Below are 20,046 nucleotides of genomic sequence, written 5' to 3'. Positions count from 1 at the left end.
TATGCATGCTAATATTCTGCCGGCTTTGGCAGCTGCCGCTTGACATTGCATGCTATTGCCTAGTCTATCCTCTACCAAGACTAGAGGATAGACTATAACTGTATTGTGCTTTTATGTTTTTAGTCCCCAAGTGCAAAACCTTACACTTCTCCACATTAAACCTCATTTGCCATGTCGTTGCCCACTCTGTTATTTTGTCCAGGTCATTCTGTAGGATATCTGCTTCATGCTGTGCAGTTATTGCCCTGCCTAATTTTGTGTCATCTGCAAAAACTGATATAGAACTACTGATCCCGTCCTCAATGCTGTTTATGAATAAATTGAACAAGGTTGGTCCCAGGACTGAGCCTTGGGGGACCCCACTTACCACCTCAGACCAGTCTGAGTATGCGCTGTTTATTACCACCCTTTGGACACGCCCTTTTAGCCAGTTCCGTATCCAAGAGCAAACCCTGCGGTCAATGCCTGCAGACCTTATTTTATAAATTAAGCGCTTGTGGGGAACTGTATCAAACGCCTTAGCGAAATCCAGGTACACCACATCCACTGGTCTCCCCCTATCTATCTCACAGCTCACCTCCTCATAGAATGTTAAGAGATTGGTTTGACAAGAACGCCCATTTGTAAAACCGTGCTGATTACTGCTGATGATGTTGTTGTCTTTAGCAAACTCAACGATATAGTCCCTTATCATCCCCTCCAGAAGTTTACATACTATCGATGTCAGACTGACAGGCCTATAATTTCCCGGGACATGCCTCTGCCCTTTTTTGAATATCGGTACCACGTTTGCTTTCCTCCAATCCCATGGTACATTTCCTGTCATAATACTGTCAGCAAAGATCACGAACAGTGGTCTAGATATAACCTTAATAAGTTCTTTGAGTACTCTTGGATGTACGCTGGTGATTTATTTGTGTTAATTTTATCCAACCTTTTCCTGATTTCACCCTCTGTTAGCCATAGCGGCAAGTCCTGTGTATTACTACTAACCATAGAGTCATGGTCAGTGTACCCCTCCTTTTCATGTGTAAAGACTGACGAGAAAAAAGCGTTCAGCACGGTTGCTTTTTCAGTGTCCTCTGTAGCCATCCTCCCATCATTGTTAATTATGTGTGCAACATGCTCTGCCCTAGTTTTTTTGCTGCTGATATATTTAAAGAATTTGTTTGGGTTCTTTTTACTATCCTTCGCTATTTGTCTCTCAAAGTAGATTTTAGCCATTTTGATTTCCTATTTACTTTTCTTATTTGCCTCCTTGTATTGCTCGAAAGCCGATACTGTGCCCTCTGATTTATATTTCTTGAAGGCCATTTTTTTCCCCCTAATAAGTTTTTTAACATTATGGTTTAGCCAGCCAGGTTTGGCTTTGTCTCTTCTAAATTTATTTCCCATAGGAATGCACTGCAAGATGCATTTGTTTAATATGTTCCTAAAGCATTCCCATTTTTCCTCCGTGGTCAGTGTTCCCAGGGTTTGGTCCCAGTTTACCCTTTCCATCATTGAGCATAATTTGGGAAAGTTTGCCCTTCTGAAGTTTAGGGTTCTTATGTTCCCCTCTTGCCTTGTTATATTGTTGTTTACACTAAATGTGATCATCCTGTGATCGCTGGAGGCCGGGTCTGTCCTGGACTCCTACCTCCGAGATTAGGTCTGGGTCATTAGTGATCAATAGATCCAGGACTGCATTTTCTCTAGTAGGAGAATCCACCAACTGAGACATGTAGTTGTCCTGTAAGGTTTCCATGAATAGACGGGCCTTCTGTGAGTGTGTAGTCCCCTCTTCCCAGTCAATGTCGGGATAATTGAAGTCCCCCAATATGATGACTGATCCCAGTTTTGCCACTTTACTCAACAGTGATATAAATTCCAGCTCTACCTCCTCCTTTTGGATGGATGGCCTATAGCAAACCCCCACAATTACTTTTCCCTTTACTTCTTCCCTACGGAGTTCTACCCACACTGATTCTAACTCCATACTCATCCCTTCCACAATATCACTCCTCTCTATCACCCTTACATTATTCTTGACATAGAGACATACCCCTCCCCCTCTTTTTCCTACCCTGTCCTTCCGGTTCACCGAATACCCTTGGATATTGGCCAGCCAGTCATGTGAGGGGTCGAACCAAGTTTCCGTTATTCCCACAAGGTCTATGTCCTTCTCATGTACTAACATTTCCAACTCATCCATTTTATTATCTAGGCTCCTGGCATTTGCATATACCCCTCTTAGTTTTGTGGAAGTTGATAGTGAATGGTGATTATTTTTATTCCTGTTTGGTCTGATGTTTTCCCGCACAGACCCCCCAATTGACGTTATGGAACTACTGTTGCTGCTGACTCTACTACTACCTTCTGTGCTTTGCTCCCTCCTGACTGACTCTACTTCAAACCCTCCCCCCCTGTCTCCTAGTTTAAAAGTCCCTCCAACTTGGTGGCCATCTTGCTCCCCAAAAGAGCTGTACCATCCCCGTTAGGGTGCAGCCCATCCTTACTAAAGAGCCGGTATCATCTCCTTCTTCTTTGTCTATTGCTGCAATACACATACTGAATATTCTTTTCAAGTAGTTCAACTTGAAGGCGGCTATGACACATTGATTCATTGGCTGCAGTAGTGAGGTGATATTTGGTGGTAGGAATTGCTCTTGAATGAATTTATATTGTGCCTAAAAAGAGGACATTATATAAAATATTGTAATTTATTCTCATGTCTATAGCACTTCAATATGCATAATATTTATAATATTTTCATTTGTTCTAGATTTATGTTCAAGGCTAAAAGTTTAGGAGCATTTGTTCAGTAATTTTCTGAAAGAAAAAACATACTAAGCCAACCAAACACAATAGTTGAATCATCGTCATACTATGACAGATCTCTTTATGTATCAAAGTGGAACAAAAAAGTGTGCAAATTCTAGCAAGAAATTAACTCTTCTCTGGTTGTTGCACGTTACAATGATTTGATAAACTTGCCCAATAGAAATTATATTATGACTCTACAGATTATTAGCACTTTTAGCTCCTTGGTTCAAGTCTGCCTAAGAATGCTTCATGGTATATGTATGTTATGCACATGTTTTCTCCCCCTATAAGCACTGGTAGGTGATAAGAAAACATAGCAGCATAAATAAAATAGTCTAAAAATAATAAAATAGTCTATTACATATTCTAAGAATAGGAGCCATTTAAACAGTGAATAACAATCTAATAAGTCCCTGCTGCTACCCTTTTGCCCTTGAGAGGTTTTTTACAAACTTGTATCTCATACTTTGTGTAACCTAATTGTTTTGTTCTTTAGGTGTTATATTTAATTTGTCTTCTTCAATTAAAACTGCTCAGAAACATCACTCAAGTGGTAGACTGCCTTCTCACATGAAGTATACTATCAGAACAAATGCATTTTACAGTATGAAAACAGATATACTAAAAAATCCAGTTTGGAGATCTCATCCCCGCCAGCTTCCAGGAAGTGGTATAACATACAACCATGTATTCGCTCCAATCCAAGACATGATTGACAGAGCCATCATTTCTGTGCACACAGGAATGCATATATTTGAGCCAGAAGTTCAGGTGCAAGCAATGCCTTATCCGTGTCACACCAGAGACCTGTGAGTTTTTAGGGATAAGTATAAATTTATGTATATATATATATTTATTTTTTGTTTTGTTTGGACATTTACAAGGTTTACAGATTTTATGATATTTTACATTAGTTTTAAACTATCTGTATGCAATCTTTGCTTAACAAACATTTGATACAAGGTATGCATATTCCTTAGTTTTCAAAGAATGTTAGTCTTTCCAGTCAGAAAATCCAGGGCTACCTTCAATCTAGTTGTGTTAGATTGCTAGATTGCTAGATCTAGATTTGCTGCAGATCTGTCTCCTCTATTCAAAGATCAACAGGTATGCTGGTACATGTAGCTCCACAGCTTTAATTTGCAAGGTTCTGCTTTTACCTGTTTTCCCTCAAGACTTATGTTCAGGACGGGTTAACCACTTTTTGCTGATTCACTTAGCTGCACACTCAGACCAGCTCCGCCAACTCTCCTTTCATTTAGAGTAGAAGTCTACCCTAACACTAAAATATCTAAATTTACAGGCATCCACGATCTAAGACTAACCTATCTAACCCTGTAAAGAAGAAATCCCTATACATATCTTTTTTGAAGCCGCTCTGGTCTGGTCCTATGCTGAGCTGTCATCGGTGGCTTTTTTGTGCAGGCGGGTGCAGAAGAGGCAGCCGACAATGGAAGTCCCATACTAAGTATATGGGTAATGTCATTTCCCATTCATTTCCCAGCCGGCTCTCTCCTCTGCAGAGCTTCTGCCGCTGGAGACCAGGCCGGAGCAGCTTCTAAAAAGTTATGTAGAGCAATTTCTTATTTACAGGACTAGATAGGTTAGACTTTGATCGTAGATGCCTGTAGATTTCGAGATTTTAGTGTTAGGGTGGAATTCTACTTTAAGCTGGGCTACTTCCCTCAGAGTTCACCTCAGGGTTTTTTCTTAGTCATGTCCCCTAGTGATTTCCAAAAAGATTCCTAATGTACTCCCAGTGCATCCCTGTGTACCTGACGTCTAGAGAAGACTCCTTGTGACCCCAATATTCCTAGTGACCCTTTGACCAGATTCCTCTTATTCTCTGTGTCTGTTTGCAAACTTCTACCAGTACTCCCCAGTGTGATCTCTGTACCCTCAGTGTCTTCCAGCATGTCTCATGTGACTCTCAATGTGTTCCTGCTTGCTATCTGTATCCTTGAGCCTGGTGTAAAAAAGAAGACAGAAAAGTGCCTCTAAGTGTAATATTTTAATGTACATAAATGGAGCAATCTGCCAAACTCACATGGGGTACAGAAATAAAGTCTCATCTAAGTGTTCAACACTTGAGAAAGGAGCACGCATGTTCCGTACGAACCTTGCGCATGCTCTAAAACACGTTGTCTCCTCTCCCATCGGTGATGTCACACACCAGCCGACGCTGTGTTCCATTCTGCTGTCCACCCAGCTCTCACCAGGAATTACTCCATCCTCACTGGCAAGTACATGCTACACCGCGGCTTTAAACCTTCTGGACTGGACGCATGGATCTCCCCATTGCTGGATTACAATCCTTAGATGAGCCTTTGTTTCTGTACCCCATGTGAGTTTTTATTTGGATGATTGCTCCATTTATTCACATTAAAATATTATGCATAGAGGCGCTCTTCTGTCTTCATTTTTATGCTATATCCAGAGTCGACTTCACTCCAGAGGAGAGCTGTGCCATAGTTTATATTGACCATCCACAGCCTGTCTTACAAGTCGCTTTGATTTTAAATGGACATTGTAATGGACTTTATGTACCTCCGACATTATAAATGTTTTATATCTTGGTTTTATTTCTGCTTGCACCTGGTGTGTCCTTTGTGTATTCCAGTGTTATTGTGTCTTGTTTTCTGTGTGTGTTTTGCCAGCTTTTTGTCTTCCAGCTTTTCTGTCATCTCCAGTGTATTCCTGTCTGCTACACATTTGCATCACCTGTGTCTCCCAGTGTATTCCTTGTCTGTTCCCTGCTTGGTGTGCCTGTGCACTTCTACCTGCTCCTAGTGATTCCTGTATGCCCCTTGTTGCATTGCTACTTACTCCTGGTTGTCTTGCCTATGTCTTTGCACCTTTTCCCAATGTCTCTGTGTTTCCTTTTGCACCTTCCAGCGTTGGTTCTACTTACTACTGTCTTGTGATGCCTGCACCTCAGGGTTCCAAGCGATTCCTATTTGTTATTGTCCCTTAGGTCCCATTAGCTGCCTGCTTTGGTAACACCAAGAACCACAATCTGGGAATTATCTGAAGCACAACCCATCTTCATCTTCAGGAGCTCTGGAGAAGACCAGGTGGTTCCTTAAACTCTGCGCCTTGGCCCTCCTCAGACAGTACCAATAGGTTTTCTTTTCTGACCTAGAGTCCTCGTGTACTTCTTCTGTATCCCTATATACCTGTATTCACTGGAAACCCTCTGAACTTTGATGTTCTGCAATAATACATATTATTCCTCTATGCTTTTGTAAGTTCAGAATCTCACTGCTTATAGATACTTCTGTAGCCATGTCTTCCCATGAGACCTGTACCCCAGTGTAGTAAGGCCAGCCATAGACAGGTTGAATCTCGGCCAGTTCAGCAGGAATGAGCTGAGAACAAGCTCAGATTCTACCATACAGTATCTCACAAAAGTGAGTACAACCCTCACATTTTTGTAAATATTTTATTATATTTTTTTATGTGACAACACTGAAAAAATGACACTTTGCTACAATGTTATGAGAGTGCAGAATAAATTTGATGTCCCCCCCCATAATAACTCAATACACAGCCATTAATGTCTAAACCACTGACAACAAAAGTGAGAACACTCCTTAGAGGAAATGTCCAAATTGGGCCTAAAGTGTCAATATTTTGTGTGGCCACCATTATTTTCCAGCACTGCCTTAACCCTCTTGGGCATGGAGTTCACCAGAGCTCCACAGGTTGCCACTGAAGTCTTCTTCCACTCCTCCATGAAGACATCATGGTGCTGGTGGATGTTAGAGACCTTGCGCTCCTCCATCTTCCATTTGAGGATGCCTCACAGATGCACAATAGGGTTTGGGTCTGGAGAGATGCTTGGCCAATGCATCACCTTTACCCTCAGCTTATTTATTAAGGCAGTGGTCATCTTGGAGGTGTGTTTGGGGTCATTATCATGTTGGAATATTGCCCTGCGGTCCGGTCTCTAAAGGGAGGGGATCATGCTTTTCTTCAGTATGTCACAGTACATGTTGGCATTCATGTAGACAAAAAAAGGGTCCCACGCTAAGGTTAGTTAAAAGGCTGCAGCCTCCCCAAGAATATAACCAGAGGTTATATAAATTAAAAGCAGCACGTTTCAAAAGCCAGAACCGGAAGTGACTTAATGGCGCTCTACGCGTTTCGTCATCAGAAGCATTATGTGCTGACGTCTGATGATGAAACGCATAGAGCGCCATTACGTCACTTCTGGTTTTGGCTTCTGGAACGCGCTGCCATCCGGTAATCACTTTTACAATGCTCTGATACTTTTACATGCATGTGAGTACCCTGTAATTTACTTTCAATAAAACTTTGCATAAAATGGTATCACACTATGGCCCCTTCTTGTTAATCTTCATGTGGAGTCACCATTGTTTATTTATTTATTCAGTACACATATATACATCTGGTTGTGATATACTGTATCACTATATGCACTGAGTCACTTTATTATTGCATTTTAATGTGTTGCTGGGAATTTTTCATCTTTTTCTATTTATTTAAATATTTATTTGCGGATCACCGCAATTCACATTTGGCTGTACTTTAATTGATTCACTTTATCCACCCAGTTAATATTCACTGGCCTTTTTCGGCCAATATATTGTTGTGATATTCACATTTACTGGCTTGTATCCTTTGAATATTACTGACTCTATTTGTATATATATTTGTACTCTATTTCATATCAACACTTCCTTTATATTTACTAGGCCTCATCTCCCTAGGCAGTGCCACTATCCCTTCCATTTTTTTCATGTTGGCGTTCATGGTTAACTCAATGAACTTTAGCTCCCCAGTGACGGCAGCACTCATGCAGCCCCAGACCATGACACTCCCACCACCATGCTATACTGTAGGCAAGACACACTTGTCTTTATACATTACTTGTCAAATACATTTATCTTGGTCTCATCAGACCGCAGGACATTGTTCCAGTAATCCATGTCCTTAGTCTGCTTGTCTTCAGCCAACTGTTTTTTTGGGCTTTCTTGTGCATCATCTTTAGAAGAGGCTTCCTTCTGGGATGACAGCCATGCAGACCAATTTGTGCATTGTGCGGCGTATGGTCTGAACACTGACAGGCTGACCCCCCACCCCCTCAACCTCTGCAGCAATGCTGGCAGCACTCACACATCTATTTCCCAAAGACAACCTCTGGATATGACGCTGAGCATGTGCACTTAACTTCTTTGGTCGACCATTGCGAGGCCTGATCTGAGTGGAACCTGTCTTGTTAAACCGCTGTATGGTCTTGGCCACCATGCTGAAGCTCTCAGGATCTTGGCAATCTTCTTATAGCCTAGGCCATCTTTATGTAGAGCAACAATTCTTTTTTCCAGATCCTCAGAGAGTTCTTTGCCATGAGGTGCCATGCTGAAATTCCAGTGACCAATATGAGAGAGTGAGAGCGATAACACCAAATTTAACACACTTGCTTCCCATTCACACCTGAGACCTTGTAACACTAATGAGTCACATGACATCGGGGAGAGAAAATGGCTATTTGGGCCCAATTTAGACATTTTTACTTAGGGGTGTAATCACTTGTGTTGCCAGCGGTTTAGACATTAATGGCTGTATGTTGAGTTATTTTGAGGGGACAGCAAATTTACACTGTTATACAAGCTGTACACTCACTACTTTACTATGTAGCAAAGTGTAATTTCTTCAGTGTTGTCACATGAAAAGATATAATAATTTTTTTTTTACAAAAAATGGGAGGGGGTGTACTCACTTTTGTGAGATACTGTATATGGGCAGGCTGAATGCACCCAAGTTGAACCAATCGATCAACTTGTGTACAACCAGCCTTACGGATTTTACATACGATTATCGCTAATAGCCTGCATAGCTGCAAGAAACAATCACTGTTTCCTCCTGACAGGGAGAGCTTCCCCGGCCCCCCACTGGGAGAATACAATGGCTCGGTGGACAAGATTCCCCTGTCAACACAAAAAAATTGCTCTGTGAATGGCCTGCCTAAGTGTCTCTATTTCATATGCTGCCTGCCTGTAGCATCCTAGTGCCTCTTCTGAGGATCTGCCACTTCTGTGTGTCATATATTCCATGCTTTCCAAGGTTCTCCTCTCTGTGTCTCCCTGTACCAGGTCACCTGTAGCCAGCACAGATACACTCTCTGATTACCCTATGTTCATTGACAGTGGATCTAGTTGGTTTTTCATTCCCTGATAAACAGGGCATGAAAACAACTAGGTCCCCAGTAAAAACAGCACACAGTACACACATAAACACTTAGTAGACACATATTTAACCCCTTGTTCTCCCTATATGTTAACCCCTTTCTGCCTAGTGTCATTAGTACTGTGACAGTGCTATACATCGCTAATCACTGCCATTACTAGTATTAAAAAAAAAATAATAATATTTGTTTGTAGAGGCTATACCTTTCATGCAAACCAATCAATATACACTTATTGGGATTTTGTTTACCAAAGACATGTAGAAGAATACTTTTTGGTCAAAACTTATTAAGAGATTTTATGTTTTTAAATTTTTTTATGCGATATGTTTTATAGTAGAAAAGAAAATATTGTCTTTTTTTTCGATTACGGCGCAAAAAATAAAAAAAACCTGTAGTGATCAAATCCCCAAAAGAAAGCTCTATTTTTTGGAATAAATTGAAAATAATTTCATTTGTGTACAGTGTTGCATGATCACCCAATTGTTAGTGAAAGTAATGCAGTGAAAAAAGCAAAAAATGGCCTGGTCATGAGGGGGGTAAATCTTCCAGAGCTCAAGTTGTTAAAAGTTACATTCCGGGTAGATCTTGCTCACAATGCCAGTTTGAGGTCAGCAGTAAGGGGCTAGGAACCTGAGCTCTGTGAACATGTAAACAAACTCTGATCCTTTTGGACCTTTTGCCAGTTTACTGACCAGAATAACTGACTTAACTAAGTTAATTGGTTATCAGAAGCAAAAAGTAGGATTGCTTTGGGTCAGCTTGATTTACTCTTTAGTGGGAGAGTCATAAGTAGGGATGATCGAACTTTTGAAAAGTTTGGTTCGGCCAGAACATCCGAACTTCCCGAAAGTTCCGCCCGGATTTCAGAACCCCATTGAAATCAATGGGACCCGAACTTCGGTAATCAAAAAACACAATTTTTAAGCCCTAAAACCCAATAAATGCCCCTAAAAAGTCCATAGGGTTCTGGGTCATGCCCCATTAACTATTAATCACACAAAAAAAAGTTCTTAAAAATTGTCATTTTTGATAAAATGCCAATTATTGAAAAAAAAAAAAAAAAAAGAGAGATTTTTTTTATTTTGACTTTGGATTTAGTATCTGGGGGGTCTAAAAAGTGTACATGTGAAGTTTCAGCTCTGTAGCGTGTCCAGAACCATGAAAAAAAAAAAAGATAATTTTTCAGTAGAACAGGGATGTGGGACCCTCCTTTTACACCTATATGATCTTTTTTTCTGGTTCTGGACATGCTACAGAGCTGAAACTTCACAGGTACACCTTTTAGACCCCCCAGACACAAAATCACACAAAAAAAGTTCTTAAAAATTGTCATTTTTGATAAAAAAGCCAATTATTGAAAAATAAAAAAAAAAAGATTTTTTTTGATTTTTTACTTTGGATTTTGTATCTGGGGGGGTCTAAAAAGTGTACATGTGAAGTTTCAGCTCTGTAGCATGTCCAGAACCATAACAAAAAAAGATTGTTTGTATTAGAACACTTTCAGCACAGGAGTTTTCACACCTTGCCGGTTTAATAGCAGGCATTTTTTTGGGTTCTTTGCAGTCAGGAATAACATCTGAACTTGTGTATAGTGGTACTGTGCACAAGTTCAGATGTTTTGCCTGCCTCCAAAAACCCCCAAAAAATGCCAGCAAAAACACACCTGGGCATTTCTTTTTTTTGACGCTAGCGTTTTTTTGGCATTTTTTGGGGTTCTTTTGAGGCAGGCAAAACATCTGAACTTGTGTATAGTGGTATATATACACACATAATTATATGTATATAGACACCTAGCCATATATATGTGTGATAGTAGCAGAAATATATTACTGTAAATGATTTCATTAGCGCAAGCATATATTTCTGCTACTATCACACCTATATATGTCTAGGTGTGTATATAAATATATGTATGTGTGTATATACACCACTATACACAAGTTCAGATGTTTTGCCTGCCTCCAAAACCCCCCAAAAAATGCCAGCAAAAACACACCTGGGCATTTTTTTTTTTGACGCTAGCGTTTTTTTTGGCATTTTTTTGGGTTCTTTTGAGGTAGGCAAAACATCTGAACTTGTGTATAGTGGTATATATACACACATAATTATATGTATATAGACACCTAGCCATATATAGGTGTGATAGTAGCAGAAATATATTACTGTAAATGATTTCATTAGCGCAAGCATATATTTCTGCTACTATCACACCTATATATGTCTAGGTGTGTATATAAATATATGTATGTGTGTATATACACCACTATACACAAGTTCAGATGTTTTGCCTGCCTCCAAAACCCCCCAAAAAATGCCAGCAAAAACACACCTGGGCATTTTTTTTTGACGCTAGCGTTTTTTTGGCATTTTTTGGGGTTCTTTTGAGGCAGGCAAAACATCTGAACTTGTGTATAGTGGTATATATACACACATAATTATATGTATATAGACACCTAGCCATATATAGGTGTGATAGTAGCAGAAATATATTACTGTAAATGATTTCATTAGCGCAAGCATATATTTCTGCTACTATCACACATATATATGTCTAGGTGTGTATATAAATATATGTATGTGTGTATATACACCACTATACACAAGTTCAGATGTTTTGCCTGCCTCCAAAACCCCCCAAAAAATGCCAGCAAAAACACACCTGGGCATTTTTTTTTTGACGCTAGCGTTTTTTTGGCATTTTTTTGGGTTCTTTTGAGGCAGGCAAAACATCTGAACTTGTGTATAGTGGTATATATACACACATAATTATATGTATATAGACACCTAGCCATATATAGGTGTGATAGTAGCAGAAATATATTACTGTAAATGATTTCATTAGCGCAAGCATATATTTCTGCTACTATCACACCTATATATGTCTAGGTGTATATATACAGACATATATGTGTATATATACCCCCTATACACATGTTCAGATGTCATGTCTGACATCAAACATGTCCTCAAAAAAGCACTGGCAGTGGCAACCCCTGCAGCATAAAAAATGCTTGCTGGTGAGAAGCCATATTCCTGTCCCGAAGCAACTCAGAGAAATGATCATTTCTCTATAGCGGTCACCCTGCTATGGAAGGGTTTTGTCACCCTTCCATAGCAGTCACTGTCAGTTAACCCTACACTACACTACGGTCCCCTTACACTTAACACTTTCCCTACAGAAACTAAATTTTTGAAGCTAACTTAAGTGTAAAGGAGCACTCTAACTACACTAGATATCCCTTTCCTCACACTAATAAATGCTAAATGACACTTTTAAAGTAAAATTAACAGAACTGCTTCCACTCTCTTCCATGTCCAGTATAACAATGCTAGGAATATGGCGGGGGCTATCTTATATACTGGGGGGCGTATTCACTAATGATTGGTCTAGGGACCCCCTAGTCACTCCAATCACATTCCTAGCATTCTCCTGCCCCCTCAATTGGCTTTTGCTAATGGTTCTGGGCCAATCACTGGCTTTTAATGCCCATTTCCTGAAGCATTGTATTTTGGTCGGTTCGGGTTGCCGAATTCCGAACTTTTTGGGCAAAAAGTTCTAAATTCGGCCGAACCTCGAACACCCAATGTTCGGGCCGAACCGATGGTGGACCCGAACCGTTCAATCATCCCTAGTCATAAGTTTGCTTTTCATATTACCTATTGCAGATGTCTCAAGGCACACTTCAAAGTTTATACACCTCAGAGTAGAATTGCTAATTGCCTAAGAACATTTGATTTTTGAACCCATTCACACAGAATGAATGTACAAGCCAATTTCACAAGACAAATAGCTCTGTTAATTTTTAATAATTACACTCTGTATGTCTTTTTTCAGTAGTAGATTAGTAGATATCTCCTAAATCTATAAAACATTAAACAATGATAGAGAGGCATTTTATTTGCCAGATATCTTAGTACATATTTAATAACAAAACCTTGTTTCCATTGTGATATAAAGAACAGTTTATGCAAATGTACTGTGACACAGATACTTTCTATTGAACTAATGACGTTTTTTTTCTTTTCAATAGTTTTTATTGATTTTTTTCAAAAAGAACAATAACAATTACAACATACAGGTACACTGATTGAAGAAAGCAACAATCACAGCAAGCATTGCCTACTTGGCACCACCATCTATCAGCGCCATCACAATATCTAGGGCGGAGTGCAGCCCAGATCGCCCCCCGACCCAAAACTCCCGCAGGGGCCTGACAGGAAGACCACGCCAGACCACCCCTAACGTGACCAACACTGTGGCCCAGAGCATTCCCTGGCCACCCCCCACAGGGGCCGGGCGCCGACCCCCGGGACACCCCCTCCCCCGTATCTCAAATGGGCGCCAAGGATGGTGGGCACATACTCCGCTAAATACTCTTCAACCCTTGTGCAACTGGGTAGTATACATATTGGTGTACAAGACTATCAACCGGACAGTCAATAACATTAGCCTCTGATGCATTAACTCGTCAACATTCACAATCACATAGAAATAAGCATGGCGAAATGCCCTAGGGCAGGACTGGCCCTACCCTGGGTATTACAGTGACCAATTACTCCAGGTTTGTTCAAACTGCAAACTCCGGCCTTTCATATTAGCGAAAAATTTCTCATAAGAGCATTGAGAGCGGACCTTGTTAATTACCTCCATTGTCGTGAGAGCGGCGTCAGACCTCCAAGCTGCCGTGATTGTCAATCTGGCTGCTGTCAGGACATGGGCAACTAAAGTACGGTGGAGAGAGGGGATCTTTTGAATCCCCAGGTTCAGAAGGGCCAGAGCTGGGGACATTGGAATTGGATCCCCAGTCAGTGACCGAAGTAGGGCGAACACAGCCGCCCAGTAGCCCTTAAGTTTTTTACAATGCCACAGAAGGTGATACAGCATCCCCAAATCCCCGCAGCCTCTCCAGCAGGTAGGGGCAACATCTTTAAACATCTTCCTCATTCTCACCGGGGTCAAGTAGCTGCAATGGAGGATTTTTAGGGCCACCTCCCAGTGATTGGTGCAGTGGGAGTAGGAATAACCGGAGCGGACAGCCAACTTCCAGTCCCGCTCCGAAAACTCCTCCCCCAGATCTGCCTACCAAGCCGCCATGGAGGCTGATTTACTATATCTAGACTGGTTTTGCAGGGTTTGATAGAACCACGAGAGACCCTTTGACTTGTGATAGCTGGTGAGCATATAGTCCCACACTTCTGATGGTACCTCAATTGTCGGATCAGGGTATTTAATATGGTAGTGATGCAATTGAGCCCAGAAAAAGGAAGGCTTATCGGTACTATGAGAACGCAGTTCCCCATATGTGGCAGATCTGGGTACCTTCCCAGGTGGGATTCTCAAAGAGGGAATGAGAAATTCATAAGCCGCTAATTTCAAGGTCATCTTAGTCCTAGGGATCCCCGTCAATGTTTGCACCTCCCCCAAGCTCTCAGTGTAGCCCGAAGAGAGGCCAGATCGGGGGTATACACCTCACGTTTCGTCAGGGAAGCCAGCAGTAGGGCTGGGAGATCCTTATTTGCCACCATTGCCTTTTCTAGGAGGACCCATAGTTTGTCTGGTTCAGGGTCGAACCAAGCCTTTGTTTGATCTAATAGAGCCGCTGAATAATACTTCTTGAGGCACGGGAATCCTGTCCCCTCTTTGGTCCTAGACTTAATTAACATAGAGTACAGAATTTTTGGTACTTTTCCCCCCATAAGAACTTCCTGAACAACTTGTCCATGTTATGAAAAAAGGATGCTGGCATCACCACCGGCAGTGTCCTAAAGTAATATAAGATCTTCGGTAGCACCAACATCTTGAGCACAGCTATACGCCCCAACCATGATAGTTCATAGGATGCAATATGCTTTAGATCCTCCGTGACAATAGATATTAATTTAGAGAAATTGACATGGTATGTTTGAGACGTTGGAGCCACCAAAGATACGCCTAAGTATGGGACTGATTTAGTGGACCATTGAAAGGGGTACTGAGCTTTGAGCAACCTCAGCTCCTTGGCTGATAGAAAGGTCGGCAGGCACATGGATTTAGTCACATTCAGTTTATAATAGGAGATGGCTCCAAAAGCATCCAGTTGGCGCTGCAGGCTGTGAAGGGACACCGTCGGGGAAGTCAAGGTGAGAATCACATCGTCCGCAAAGAGCCCAATTTTGTGGTCCCTGCCCCCCACCTTGATTCCGGAAATTCCTGAGTCGTTTCTAATGGCCTCTGCCAGAGGCTCCATTACTAGGGAAAAGATAAGTGGGGATAACGGGTACCCTTGGCGCGTACCGTTAGTGATTGCAAATTTGTCGGACAGCGCACTCGATGTAAATACCCTGGCCGAAGGTGTTGTGTAAAGTGCCGAAATCGCAGAGAATATGGGTCCTTGAATCCCAAATTTAGTCAGAGTCGCCCTTAGGTACCCCCAGTGCACCCTGTCAAATGCTTTTTCAGCATCTAATGTCAGGAACACTGAGGGCACCTTTTGGCTTTCAGCAATCTGCAATAGATCCAGCATTCTTCTGGTGCCATCCGGTGCCTGCCGACCCTTCACAAATCCCACCTGGTCCGCTTTGACTAAGCTGGGGGTCACTTCCGCTAACCGTACTGCTATTATTTTCGCATATAGCTTTAGATCTGAATTTAGGAGGGATATGGGGCGAAAATTCTGGGGCGTATTGGGTGGTTTACCAGGCTTGGGAAGTGCGACTATGACTGCCTGCAGCATTTCCTCCGGGAATGAGGAGCGCTGCGCAGCCGCATTAAACATTTTGCATAGATACGGGGTTAGGGTATGCTGAAACGCTTTATAGTACTCGGCCGAGAAGCCATCCGCTCCAGGGGATTTATTAGGGGGCAGTGATAATATAGCTGTCCGCACCTCCTCTTTTGTGATCGGGGAGTTCAAGGTTTGCAACATCTGTTCTGACACAGTGGGGAGTTGCAAAGAGTCTAGGAATGAGGCTATAAGGGAGTCTGAGGGCTGCGGGGTATTCCCATCGTCTTTAAGATTATATAATGAATTATAATAATTGGAGAAGGCATTAGAGATTGCAGTGGGATGGTGTACTAAAGAATTCGTGTTGGGATCCCTGATAGAAGATAGCTTAGCTTTTTGTTGCCTCTTCCTCAAGTAGTTGGCCAGAATCTTACCCGATTTATTACCTTGGGAGTAGTAACGCGCTTTGGTGAGGAATAGAAGACGCTGATGGTCCTCTAAGAGTTTGTGACGAACAAGTTGTCTACAGGCTGTTAGCTCTTCTAGCCTAGGAGGCGTGGGGTCCACTTTATGAGCGGCCTCCATAGAGCGAAGTCTCTCTAGAAGTAACTTCATAGCCTGGGCCTTCTCTTTCTTGACCCTAGACGCCTGTTGGATCAATAGACCCCTAGCAAATGCCTTATGGGCACACCAAAGAGTGAAAACATCCATTCCCGGGGTATCATTATGCTCAAAATATTCCCGGATCCGACCATCCAACCGCTCCCGATGGCCCACGTCTCAGAGCAAGGAAGTATTATTGCGCCACAGATGGACTGGGGTATTCATATGGGGCTCCGAGACCACCACCGAGACTGGAGCATGGTCAGACCAGGACACTGTGTGAATTGTAGATTTTTCAACCACTCTCAGAAACTGTAAGTCAGCCACAAATAGATCCAACCTTGAATAAGATCCATGAGGGGCTGAGTAATAAGTAAAATCCTTATCCGTAGGGTTAAGGCAGCGCCACACATCATATAGGTCAGAGGAATGCAAAAATTTTTGAAGGGTAGCCCTTGCCCGTCCCTGAGCGGGAGAGCAATCAAACTGTGCATCCCCAACACAATTAAAGTCCCCACAATACACTGTGAGCCCCTTCCTCACACGGTCCACCTTTTTCACAAGCGCCCTCAAGAATCTAAGTTGTCCCTGGTTAGGGGCATAAAGATTAACAATTGTATAGGTAATGTTATTATTATCACATATCAATATTAGAAAGCGGCCTGCTTCATCAGTAACCGTGTCATGCAGATGAAAGGCCACAGAGCTTTTAATTGCAATGAGCACTCCCTTCTTCTTGGTGTCGCCAGAAGAAGTGAAAATATGAGGATATAGTTTATCAGAACACTTAGGTGGCTTGGACCGTGTGAAGTGGGTCTCCTGTACACACACAACATCTCCCCTGAGAGCACGGGCCTCCCGCCAGAGAGACCTGCGCTTGAAGGGGCTATTGAGACCATGAGCATTAATGGTGACTATGTTAATAACCATTTATGGGTAATGAAAAAAAAGATGGGCGAACAAGGCAGTCCTTAATTTTAAAACAGCAAGAAAAATATCCTGCAGTAGTGAAGGAGCAAAAATAACTCCCAGCCGGGAGTGGAGGGAACAAGTAGAATCGGAGGGGACAGTACCTGCAGTTCTCACAGAAAGGCGCAGTCACAGATCCTTGGTGATTCCGTAAATGCGATCTAGAGCCGCTGTCCGTGGTCACTTGGGTAGTAGTATCCAGTTCATCGTATAAATCGTTGAGGCTAAAAAAGTTTGAAACACAACATAGGAGAACAACAAAGGAATACAGAACATATAAGGAAAGATATGGGGTAAACCCCATCATGCGATAATATCGCAGGCACAAGTGAAGGGGGTTCTGCTCCAATCACCCGGTCACTCCTGGACTCCGACTCATCCAGGTATTAAAGCCACAAAGGTAAAAAAAAATAAGAAACAGCAGCAACAAAAAGGTATCCATATTGGGTAGAGGGTCCACAGTAGACCCATGGGACGGATAGCAGTGAAGCTCAAATAATCGCCAGAAGCTCATCTGTTGACCCGTCGCCATTCAGGTTCTAGGTTAGAGGGTTCCGCCCTGGGAGAAGATTCCTGCGGGCCTGGTAGGAGACCCCACTTCTTGGTCAGTGCAAATCCTTCCTCCACCGATCGGATGACATGTGTGCGACCATCTTTGATAATGAGGAGTTTGGTGGGAAAACCCCAGGAATACTTCACTTGGTTGTTTCGAAGTAGTTTGGTCAAAGGGATCAGCTTCTTCCGAGCCGCCATGGTAAATTGTGATAGGTCAGCATACACTGAAAGTCCATGATACGGTTCTGGTAGTGGGGAGGTATTCCGTGCAAATCGCATGAGGTCATCCTTAATGTGGTAAAAATGGATGTGTGCGATAACATCCCTCGGGATTTTATCAGGTAAATGTTGCGGCTTTGGCAGGCGATGCGCACGATCCACTACTGCTTCCACAATTGGTGTATCTGGAATAAGCGCCAGCAGCATAGCCTGCACATATGCCCTTAGTTCGGAAGGCGGGACAGACTCAGGAACCCCCCCGCAGTTTTACATTATTGCGGCGGGCCCTGTCTTCCAGGTCCTCCATTTTGCTCTTTAGGGTCTCCAAATCGTCCCCCCTCACATTATGGTCATCCACCAGCTCGTTATGGGCAATAGAGAACTCCTCCATTTTGTTTTCTATGTGGTCCACTCTGCCTCCCAGGTCCACCACCTCCGTTTTTATACCGTTGACACAGGCCACAATCTCCCTGTGGAAAGCGCCATTAATGGACATTAGCATGTCTTTCATTGTGACATCCGTGAGTGGTTGTCCCGTTGTAGGAAAGTCCTTAATATTGGCATAGAATTCTAGAGTACTGTCCAGAGAGCCAGGGCCCGCGCTGTTGTCCCCGGCGCAGCGGTGCTCCTCGGACCGCTTGGGTGCCGTTTTTTGTGGGCTGCAGGACGGGGTGCCCCCATGGGAGGATCTGCTACTAGCGGAGGGTGACCTCAAGCTCGGATCCCCCCCGATCCCGGGAGGCGAACCGCCCGAGGCTCCGGCGCCGCCAGCCCTTGTGTAGGCCTCGGCGCCATCTTGGGGCCTCGGAGTGCTAGTGGAGGAGAAGAAGTCCGTTAACTTACGGGGTCGCCCGCGGTCCTTACGCTTCCGCATCGTTGTCGGTGGTGTCCCTAAGTGTTGTGAGGGTCACTAGAGTTGGAGTCGCTCACCCACGTCGCAGGATTAGTTGCGGAGAGACCGGGAGTTTCGGAGCTCTTCACTCACGCGGCCATCTCCGTCGGCTGCCGGCCACGCCCCCCATGACGTTTTTTTTTTTTTTTTCAAGGGATCTGTTGCTTTTAGAAATATGTTATTTCTGTGATATGGAAATTGAAGCTAAATTGCCACAACGCCCATTATTCAAACCTTGAAGTAAAACACAATGTTGTTAATGTACCATAAAAATTAGACCATGTTCACTCTTTCTTAATTTAAATTCAAGCTTGACACCAATCTGCTATATTTAATAATTTATCTATATGTTATGATTTTTGATTACTCTGAATAGGAGATCACCGTGGCAATCTTATGCAACTAGTGTTCTTAAGATTTTTTTATTTTTTTTTGTAGCTTCCTCAACCACATTGGATTTTTCTTCCCATTAATAATGATGCTTACATGGGTCATTAGTATTGCTAGCATGGTCCGAAAATTGGTTTATGAAAAGGAAATTCGTCTTGAAGAGGTAATGACATATTTTTAATTGACAGAAAAATAAAAAATAGATATTCAGGTTTAATTCTAAAACTGCTGTATGTTTTTTATTTTTTTATTGTGAGGATTTCAATTCTAATCTGTGTGCCCAAATCAAAGGAAGTTTATTATTTTTCTGTCATACAATGCTTATGTGTGAGGAATTACAAATATCTACAAAGACAGATGGAGGAATGATTAAAAAATGCATACCTATTTTTAATTGATATGTCTTTTATATCTGCCCGTTCTTATACTTTAACCCTTTCATAACCAGTATTTTTTTTAAACTTGGGTGCTCAGACAAAGTTTTGCAGCATCAGTTAACTTCACATTACCATTTTGACTAATTGTTCTGATTAACAGTGATTCTGAGAACTATAAACACATACAGTTGCTCATTCCAAGTTTTCTCCTGCAAGGTTAATGGTTTAACAGGAAGGAGTATTTTACATTTGGACTTATTTTAGTGACAAATTATAAATAAAGCTTAAAATAACTTAATACATAGGCATACATTCCAAATT

Source organism: Pelophylax lessonae, assembly GCF_965119305.1.
Source record: "Pelophylax lessonae genome assembly, chromosome: 5".
NCBI classification, from domain to species: Eukaryota; Metazoa; Chordata; class Amphibia; order Anura; family Ranidae; genus Pelophylax; species Pelophylax lessonae.
The sequence above is the reverse complement of the archived record's forward strand: the minus strand, read 5'-3'. Positions refer to the sequence as shown.